Below are 11,226 nucleotides of genomic sequence, written 5' to 3'. Positions count from 1 at the left end.
AACAAATATCAAAATGGTATCAAAATATGCGTAGTATTTCACATACAAATTTAATAGTTATCGAAAAATTTGAAAATTCAAAATTTGCCTTCAAAATTAGCAAAACACCTTTTTCAGCATCGCAACTGAGTAGTTTGTGTTAGACGGATTTAGTCCTTAAGTGTTTTATTGGCCCGTGTTCTATAAGGGCCCGCTCATGTTTCTAGCCCATTAGGTTTTCAGTATTGTTTGCTATTTATATTGTATCTCAGGACCTAATGTGAACACAGAAAATCATTATCAATATACGCTAATTATCATGGTAGACGCCTCAATGACACCCTAACCCTACGATAAAGAAAAAAAATATTACGGACATTCAATCGTCTTTCTTTTTACAAACCATCATCACCGTCCCACTATCTTCCACAAATTCATACAAAAGTGCATATCTCAATTTAAATCTCTACACAATTACGTCATACAAATCCCATGTGCTTGGTAACTCCCTCTACAATTTCTTTTATTATCAATTTTGTATCATCTACCTGTTGCACCATCATCAAGCATCTCCAGGGATCTATTTAATTGTTTACAATTTTATTTCTTTTATTTCACGGTTGATTTGCACCGCTTTATACTACATCGATATTATTATTATTTCGTCCATAACATGCAGCAGTTCAAGCCTTCACCAAACCCTTTTCTTTGGTATAATGGCGGCAGTAAAAGAAATATAAGCACATGTGATCAGATTGAAGCCCAACTATTAGAAATTATACATTTCAATCAACGTATTATAAATCAGTTCGGCTTGTCTCAGCAATTTTTGGCCCACAACCAACCACTAATCCAACAGTCCAGCTTTGAAAGATTTAATTCAAATTGTGGTGGGCCCAATACAATGAACTTTAATGGATCACCACAAAATCATCAGTTAGCCCAACAGTACACACAAACTGGGCTACATGCTTCTGTCAGCCCACAGATCAATGAATTTGGGCCTTATCCTAACGCATTTAACACCGTGACTCATCAGCATTACGGTTCATCTGGATGGACTATGAATACTGGTGCGACTTCTCACCTTACTTCTAGCATTGATAATCTTAGTACTGTTTTTAATCATTGCATGTATCCTTCTGTAGCTGTTGGCGACGGAAATCCCATTCCTGTCACCAACACCGGTCATAGCGTGTTGCCAAATATTCACCGTCCCCTTTACCTAAATCATGTACTTGTTACCCCGAATATTGTTAAAAATCTTATATCTGTTCGTAAATTTACCCGTGATAATAAAGTCTCTGTTGATTTCGACGAGTTTGGTTTTTCAGTGAAATATTATTTGACTCGTCGACTTTTACTCTGATGTGACAGCACCGGAGATCTCTACCCTTTCACGACTCCTGCTCCACAACCTATTCAGAAAGCTCTTCTCACTACTTCAACCACTTGGCATCAACGTCTTGGACACCCCAATAACGATGTTTTACGTCGTTTTATTTCTTCTAATTCTATTGTTTGTAATAATACGAAGTCTCCCGCGCTTTGCAATGCTTGTCAACTTGGCAAACACGTTAAACTTCTGTTTATTAGTTCTGCTTCTAATGTTACATCTTTATTTGATATTGTTCACTCAGATTTATGGACCTCTCCCGTTCCGAGTCTTAGTGGTTATAAATACTACGTCATCTTTTTAGATCATTATTCACATTATTTATGGGTTTATCCATTACGCAATAAATCTGAAGTTTTTAATATATTTGTACAATTTCGCGTCTACGTAAAAACTCAATTCAACCATGAAATAAAATCGTTCCAATGTGACCATGGCGGTGAATTCGACAACAACCAAATTCACCAACTTTTCCGAAACAATGGCATTCAAATGCGTTTCTCATGTCCTCAAACCTCCCAACAAAATGGCAAATCTGCACGCATGATTCGCACTATAAATAATCTCATTCGTACCCTTCTTTTTCAAGCGCATCTTCCCCCTTCCTTTTGGGTGGAGGCTCTTCACATGGCCACCTACCTTCTAAATCTACTACCATCTTCCGCCATCAATCATGAAATCCCACATACTCGCCTATACAAATATTCCCCAAACTATTTCACTCTCCACGTCTTTGGATGCCTATACTACCCCCACCTTAACACTACTAACAAACTCGCACCCCGCTCCACGCCTTGCATTTTCCTTGGGTACCCATCAAACCATCGTGGTTACCGCTGTTATGACCTCGCCACTCATAAGATTTGTAACATCCCACGTTTTTCCGTTAAATTTATTTTTAACACCGTCTTTTTTTTTAATAATATCTTTCGCTATTTAAATTCCCAGTTTCCGTTGACTAACGTTCATAATATTTCCGCTATTCAATTTTGACATCACCCGTTTACTCGAGCGTTTTAAAAATATTCGTTTGGTTAATTCCCGCACCCGCTCTGAAACTTGAGGGACTAGTTCCGCCACTTGACCAAAGAGGTGGCTAGTAGTTGACTAGTCAACCACTCACCACCTCCATCCACTCCATTCATCCATTTTTTTTTTCTTCTTTCTTTTTTTTTTCTCTCAAGAACACAAACATAAATCATCATCTAAATCCGGATCGGGAAGCAAACTTCAAAACAAATTACATATTCGTGATCCTCTCATCATCCTCTTCGATTTGGTACCAATTTCATCCATTTTGGGTAACTTTCTAAAATCACTAATTTTTCTTTAAATTCGTGTTTTTGATTTGAAATTGTGTTAGTTAGTGTCTATGGCTCGTGTCTAGCATGAATATATGATTTACTTGCTCGATTTGTTGTTTTGAGTAACTAGTTTGAACATTTGAAATGGATTTGCTTAATCCTTGATTTTGGATGAGTTAATGTTGTTAGATTGTTAAAGTGCATGTTTTAATTGTGTTACTAGTATCACTAGCTTCGTTTTGATGCATAGGTTGATTAAGGAAACTTCAAAAACATGAATATTGATTTTTGCGGATTTTGGTTAGGGTTTGATAGACTTTGAAATGAACTTTTGATGCGTTGAATGCTTGTTAATGTTGTTAGTAAGTGTTTAGTTGTAATGTATGCTTCATTACCTTCAAAACGGCATATCGTATGTGTAAATTGGATTCCCGAATCATAAAATACGTTTTACGAACTTGAAACTTTGAAAATAAACCTTTCTTGATCAATTGACGAGTTTTCGGTTATTGTAAATGATGTTTTTGATTGATGATATGTGGTTAGTTGTATTCCTCGTCAAAATACCTTTTCGACGATATATGATAGGCATTATAAGTGTTTGCGGGTCAAGAGTTGGGTTGGAAAATGTTTTGGTTCGTGCATACTTTGAAAAACTGACCAGAAATCTCTGCCCAGATGGTGGCGCGGCGCGCCCCATACCCGCGCGGCGCGCGGATTGGCCTGGCCAGATTCTGCCTTGTTTGGCGCATTTCACGCGAAATGTTTGACTAGCTACCGACCTCCGATTCACATGAAACTTGTTTTAATATACTTGTATATGAATATTTAGCATAGAAAAATAGTTCGGGACCCGACCCGAACGCGTTGACTTTTCGTTGACTTTGACCAAGTTTGACTTTTAGTCAAACTTAACCAAACTTTTATGCAATCGTTCTAACATGCTTTTATACTTGATTCTCGCATGAAACTTGGCAACGTGATTCACATGCTATACTTAATCGAGTCGTAACGAGCCATGGGACTAATTGAACACATTTCACCCGACCTTGTGTCGTAACCGGTTAATTGATACAACTTATTTGTTTAGGTCAAGGCTAAGCAACTTTCATGCACACGTTTACTTTGTGAAGTACTTTTATACTCGTGCACTCGAGGTGAGATCATAGTCCCACCTTTTCAACAACTTTTTATACTTTTAAATTGTGGGCTGAGAAACATATACTTTGTTACATTTGGTACTACTTACTTTTATACTTTGAACACAAGTACAAGGAAAACAAACATTCCACAGCGAGTTAGAACAAAAATCCTCAATTCGATTATCATTAGTTACACTTGCAGGGTGTAAGCGAGAACTTATATTGTGTGGCCATACGGGTTTGACAAACCCTCATTACGGACGGTTCGCTACCGTCTACGGATGAAATATATTTTCGAGAAACAGTGTATGTTCTAACACTATTGTGATGGGGTTCTATGGAAGGAAACGTTAAGTCTTGATAATTGGGTGCTCGCGAACAATACTTTTGGAATGCAAACGATTTTGATAATCAACTATGGGAATACTAAATCTTGTGGTTCAAAAACAACGTTTATTACAAACACCTATGATTTCACCAACGTTTTTCGTTGACAGTTTTCTATATGTTTCTCAGGTTCATACTTGGCTATTTGATACATGCTTCCGCGTACACTCATACTTGCTTGGGGTCAAGCATACATGCATACACTCTGATTTCTTGCTTGGGGTCAAGCATACATACATACATACGCTAGGGATAGCACTTTTGGATTCAAACTTTTATTTACATACTTACGCTATTTATAGCAACTGTGTTTTTCAACTTATATTATGTCGCAAGTTATTTCATTTATACTTTATGACTTTTGTAAACTTAGACTTGTTGTCAAACGGTTTTGTAAACTAAACTTGCAAGTCTTGTACCTTTCAAATGAATGCGACATAATTTTGGTCAAACGAGTCTCCTATAGGGACTACGACCACGCAACGGGACCTAAGTTAACGGCGCCGTCAATAACGGTTTTGGTCGGGTCGTTACAAGTGGTATCAGAGCGTTGGTTGTAGGGAACTAGGACGTGCATTAGTGTGTCTAACAGAGTCGTTAGGACGCATTAGTGAGTCTAGACTACAACCGGATAGTTAGCATTTGCATTCTGACATACATTTGCTATAGATAGCACTTACTTGACTACTTGTGCATTATACTTGAATCATTCTTAGGAAAACTTCTTAATGGTGCCAAGTTTTCATCTTACGAACTCGTATTCCGCCACTTTTTGGTAACACACGTGGATTCATGATTCATACGCGTGAGAATGACGACGACTTCATTAGTCACACTTGTTCGGGAACTCTGTCTCCCGGATTGTTATTTGCCACCGTTTCAACTTACTCTCGGTTTCCCACTGGTGTTTCTTACTATCTACTTTTTGGTGTTACTACCATCACTACTCTAGGTGAGTATCGTCATCAACATTTATCACTACGGTTGCGTGCTACTCGTTATCATGACTCGTTACTCTTTTCATACCTGAATACCTTATTGTCTGACTCGAACCACATTGCCGTGAACAATCATTTATACACTTCCCTCGGGGAACGCTTCTTTATAGTTGCACTAATTCTTTCGATTCAATACGAGTCACGTTAGAGACGTTGTTACACTTTGTTTATTTTAAACTTCACGATTACACGAACTTGAATCCATAGAGTGATGTGGGAATGGAGGTATGAGTTAGCGTAATATAACGACACTCGATCAACGTGGTTATATTACGGTAAGACATACCAAAGTTCTAGTGACGCGTGATGGTGGTTAGACTCGATCAACCTAAACACCACCATGTGCCATGTACATGACTTCATCTTTTCAGGTTTGGACATCCGAAAACTCCGAGAATATTTATAACAACCATACCGGGGACACACCTTCAATTATTGTCAAATTATATTTATGCTTCTGAATGAATTACCGATTCCATTCGACTTCAACCGTATGTCACACGGGTATACTAGCTCGTCCTCGCGCAGTCTTATTGACTAACTACAATTTACTCGTTATGCTCACATCGGGGCGGAAACTTCTTTTGCATCACCCTCGTACTTCCGGTTCAGGAGGTCCTTATTCTAAATTCTCAATGGAGAGCGACTCTTCACATCATACAAGTATTCGCCGCGAGGGTGGATAGTCCTAACAATCGTTTTCAAAACCCGATAAGAACTTGCCCCGACGAACGTTTTTGGAAACCGATAAATCTTCCGCGACGCGAATTTTCTTGAGAAACTTGTCCTAACTAACGTTTTCAATTCCTAGCAAACTTGTTCAATATGCCTTAGGGAAATGTACCCCGTTTCGGATCGAGATCCTCGTTTCACTTCTAGATTTTGGAGTACCTTACAAAAAGCCTCGGGACCGCGTTTAGACATGAGTACCGCGTACCATCCACAACCCGACGGACCGAACAAACATGCGATTTAAACCTTGGAAACCATAATACAAGTTTGTATTACCAACTTCAAATTTACTTGAGAAAAGTATTTTCCTTTAACCGAATCCTCGTACTACAATGATTTTCATTCGAGTTTTAACGTCACTCCTTTTGAAACCACATGTGACCGGAAACGTCATTCTCCTTTGTCGAACCAAGTAAACGATGATCAATTCACCGGTCCCGAGTTTATTCATGAGCAACCGAGAAAATTTATTCATATTCAAGCGAGACCCAACGCGACTCGTAATCACCAAGAGCTATGCCGATGTTAGACGTAAACCTTTCAAATTCCACGTGGGAAACCGCGTCACGTTAAGAGTAGCACCTTGGAAAGGTGCAATCCGTTTCGGGTAACGTAGGAAGCTAAATCCGCTATATTTCGATCCTTTAAATTCTTGGGGCGTTTTGGACCCGTCGCTAGCCGTTTAGACTTTTCCGACTCATTTTGGGTCTCCGTTATCCTACATTTGATGTACCAACTCAAAGACGTGTTTTGCGAAACGAGAACTTGTTATCTTCTTTGATGAACTCACTATCGACGATAAACCTCACTTCCTAGGAGGACCGGAAACCATAAAATCATGGAACCAAACCTTAAAACAACATATGATCCCGACCGTCAAAATTCGTGGAAATACTCAAGGACGTACCTTCACTTATTCGTAGAATTTACAACGCAAGATCTCGAGTAAGATTCAACAACTACTACTTCCAACTAAATTTCGGGACGAAATTTCTTTTGAGGTGTGGATAATGTAACATCCCGCGTTTTTCCGTTAAATTTATTTTTAACACCGTCTTTTTTTTAATAATATCTTTCGCTATTTAAATTCCCAGTTTCCGTTGACTAACGTTCATAATATTTCCGCTATTCAATTTTGACATCACCCGTTTACTCGAGCGTTTTAAAAATATTCGTTTGGTTAATTCCCGCACCCGCTCTGAAACTTGAGGGACTAGTTCCGCCACTTGACCAAAGAGGTGGCTAGTAGTTGACTAGTCAACCACTCACCACCTCCATCCACTCCATTCATCCATTTTTTTTTTTCTTCTTTCTTTTTTTTTTCTCTCAAGAACACAAACATAAATCATCATCTAAATCCGGATCGGGAAGCAAACTTCAAAACAAATTACATATTCGTGATCCTCTCATCATCCTCTTCGATTTGGTACCAATTTCATCCATTTTGGGTAACTTTCTAAAATCACTAATTTTTCTTTAAATTCGTGTTTTTGATTTGAAATTGTGTTAGTTAGTGTCTATGGCTCGTGTCTAGCATGAATATATGATTTACTTGCTCGATTTGTTGTTTTGAGTAACTAGTTTGAACATTTGAAATGGGTTTGCTTAATCCTTGATTTTGGATGAGTTAATGTTGTTAGATTGTTAAAGTGCATGTTTTAATTGTGTTACTAGTATCAATAGCTTCGTTTTGATGCATAGGTTGATTAAGGAAACTTCAAAAACATGAATATTGATTTTTGTGGATTTTGGTTAGGGTTTGATAGACTTTGAAATGAACTTTTGATGCGTTGAATGCTTGTTAATGTTGTTAGTAAGTGTTTAGTTGTAATGTATGCTTCATTACCTTCAAAACGGCATATCGTATGTGTAAATTGGATTCCCGAATCATAAAATACGTTTTACGAACTTGAAACTTTGAAAATAAACCTTTCTTGATCAATTGACGAGTTTTCGGTTATTGTAAATGATGTTTTTGATTGATGATATGTGGTTAGTTGTATTCCTCGTCAAAATACCTTTTCGACGATATATGATAGGCATTATAAGTGTTTGCGGGTCAAGAGTTGGGTTGGAAAATGTTTTGGTTCGTGCATACTTTGAAAAACTGACCAGAAATCTCTGCCCAGATGGTGGCGCGGCGCGCCCCATACCCGCGCGGCGCGCGGATTGGCCTGGCCAGATTCTGCCTTGTTTGGCGCATTTCACGCGAAATGTTTGACTAGCTACCGAGCTCCGATTCACATGAAACTTGTTTTAATATACTTGTATATGAATATTTAGCATAGAAAAATAGTTCGGGACCCGACCCGAACGCGTTGACTTTTCGTTGACTTTGACCAAGTTTGACTTTTAGTCAAACTTAACCAAACTTTTATGCAATCGTTCTAACATGCTTTTATACTTGATTCTCGCATGAAACTTGGCAACGTGATTCACATGCTATACTTAATCGAGTCGTAACGAGCCATAGGACTAATTGAACACATTTCACCCGACCTTGTGTCGTAACCGGTTAATTGATACAACTTATTTGTTTAGGTCAAGGCTAAGCAACTTTCATGCACACGTTTACTTTGTGAAGTACTTTTATACTCGTGCACTCGAGGTGAGATCATAGTCCCACCTTTTCAACAACTTTTTATACTTTTAAATTGTGGGCTGAGAAACATATACTTTGTTACATTTGGTACTACTTACTTTTATACTTTGAACACAAGTACAAGGAAAACAAACATTCCACAGCGAGTTAGAACAAAAATCCTCAATTCGATTATCATTAGTTACACTTGCAGGGTGTAAGCGAGAACTTATATTGTGTGGCCATACGGGTTTGACAAACCCTCATTACGGACGGTTCGCTACCGTCTACGGATGAAATATATTTTCGAGAAACAGTGTATGTTCTAACACTATTGTGATGGGGTTCTATGGAAGGAAACGTTAAGTCTTGATAATTGGGTGCTCGCGAACAATACTTTTGGAATGCAAACGATTTTGATAATCAACTATGGGAATACTAAATCTTGTGGTTCAAAAACAACGTTTATTACAAACACCTATGATTTCACCAACGTTTTTCGTTGACAGTTTTCTATATGTTTCTCAGGTTCATACTTGGCTATTTGATACATGCTTCCGCGTACACTCATACTTGCTTGGGGTCAAGCATACATGCATACACTCTGATTTCTTGCTTGGGGTCAAGCATACATACATACATACGCTAGGGATAGCACTTTTGGATTCAAACTTTTATTTACATACTTACGCTATTTATAGCAACTGTGTTTTTCAACTTATATTATGTCGCAAGTTATTTCATTTATACTTTATGACTTTTGTAAACTTAGACTTGTTGTCGAACGGTTTTGTAAACTAAACTTGCAAGTCTTGTACCTTTCAAATGAATGCGACATAATTTTGGTCAAACGAGTCTCCTATAGGGACTACGACCACGCAACGGGACCTAAGTTAACGGCGCCGTCAATAACGGTTTTGGTCGGGTCGTTACAAGATTATCCTGTCTCGCCACGTAACCTTTGACGAGACATCCTTCCCCTACGGCTCTACCACTAATTCTACATCACCCTCTTATGAGTTCCTAGATCCTCCACCTAACCTCTACTCCCGCAATTTTCCTGACACATCTACACCTAATCCAACCGTCGTTGCTCCCTCACCCACACCATCTACTGATAATTCTCCCATATCACCTATCCCCATGGAACCTATACCAACTCCTATACCTCCCAACACCCAACATAAAAACACCACCTCCACTCACCCCATGGTCACCCGTCACCGTCTTAGTACCACCAAACCCATTCAGCGTCTTAATCTTCTTGTCTCCTCTCCAACTCCCGTTCCTAAATCATATTCTCAGGCTATGAACGACCCTAAGTGGCATAACGCTATGACCGAAGAGTACAATGCTTTAATTAAAAATGGTACTTGGACTCTTGTGCCTCGCCCGTCGAACACGAACATAGTTCGCTCCATGTGGTTGTTTAAGCACAAGTTCAATGCAGATGGCACTCTGAGCAGGTATAAGGCTCGTCTCGTTGCTAACGAACGTTGCCAGCAGGTTGGTATTGACTGTGATGAGACATTTAGCTCGGTTGTTAAACCGGCCACTATTCAGACTGTTCTCAGTCTTGCTGCTTCTCGACACTGGCCCGTTCATCAGCTAGATGTTAAGAATGCATTTCTCCATGGTCATATATCTGAAACGGTTTATATGCATCAGCCCCCTGGTTTTCGAGACCCTGCTCACCCGGATCATGTCTGCCTCTTACAGAAGTCTCTTTACGGCCTAAAGCAGGCCCCACGTGCCTGGTTCCAGAGATTTGCTGGCTACGCTCAGCGTATTGGTTTTCAGCACGGCAGATGTGACACATCCTTGTTTATTTACAAACACGGTGTCGACACGGCCTATTTATTGTTATATGTGGATGACATTGTTTTGACCTCATCCTCCACCACCTTTCTTCAGCGGTTATTAGCTCCTTACATCAGGAGTTTTCGATGACTGATCTTGGGCCACTGAACTATTTTCTAGGTATTTCTGTCACACGTTCCTCTTCAGGGATGTTCCTCTCTCAGCAAAAGTATGCCTATGAGATTATTGAGCGTGCCGATATGGTTGGTTGTAACTCTAGTAAAACCCCGATTGATACCAGCACCAAGTTAACCGCAAGTGGTCCTCCGGTCAAGGATCCTACATTGTATCGCAGTCTTGCCGGTGCACTTCAGTACCTTACTTTTAAGCGTCCAGATATCTCATACGCGGTTCAGCAGATATGTCTTTTTATGCACGATCCTCGGGAGCCACACATGGCGGCCCTCCGACGGATACTACGCTATGTTCAGGGTACACTTCACCTCAGTCTTCAACTTTTTGCCTCCACCACTACTTCATTGGTCGCATACTCCGATGCAGATTGGGCTGGGTGTCCAACTACTACACGATCCACTTCTGGGTATTGTGTTTTTCTGGGTAATAATCTTCTGTCATGATCTTCCAAGCGACAACACACACCATCTCGCTCTAGTGCTGAGGCTGAGTATCGCGGCATTGCCAACGCCGTAGCAGAGACATGTTGGATTCGTAACCTTCTTCGTGAGCTTCATTGCCCGCTATCATCTGCCACACTTGTTTATTGTGATAATGTCAGTGCAGTTTAAATGTCTGGTAACTCGGTTCGACATCAACGAACCAAGCATATTGAGATTGATATACATTTTGTTCACGACCTTGTGCTCAAAGGTCATGTTCGTGTGCTCCA

General features: G+C 39.6%; 1 pseudogene; it reads left to right on the top strand.

The window, feature by feature from the left end:
• The first annotated feature begins 652 nt into the window (after nucleotides 1-652).
• LOC139849801 (uncharacterized) lies at nucleotides 653-11,030 on the top strand (annotated as a pseudogene).
• Nucleotides 11,031-11,226: the final 196 nt, after the last annotated feature.

Source organism: Rutidosis leptorrhynchoides, chromosome 5, assembly GCF_046630445.1.
Source record: "Rutidosis leptorrhynchoides isolate AG116_Rl617_1_P2 chromosome 5, CSIRO_AGI_Rlap_v1, whole genome shotgun sequence".
NCBI classification, from domain to species: Eukaryota; Viridiplantae; Streptophyta; class Magnoliopsida; order Asterales; family Asteraceae; genus Rutidosis; species Rutidosis leptorrhynchoides.
The sequence above is the reverse complement of the archived record's forward strand: the minus strand, read 5'-3'. Positions and strand labels throughout refer to the sequence as shown.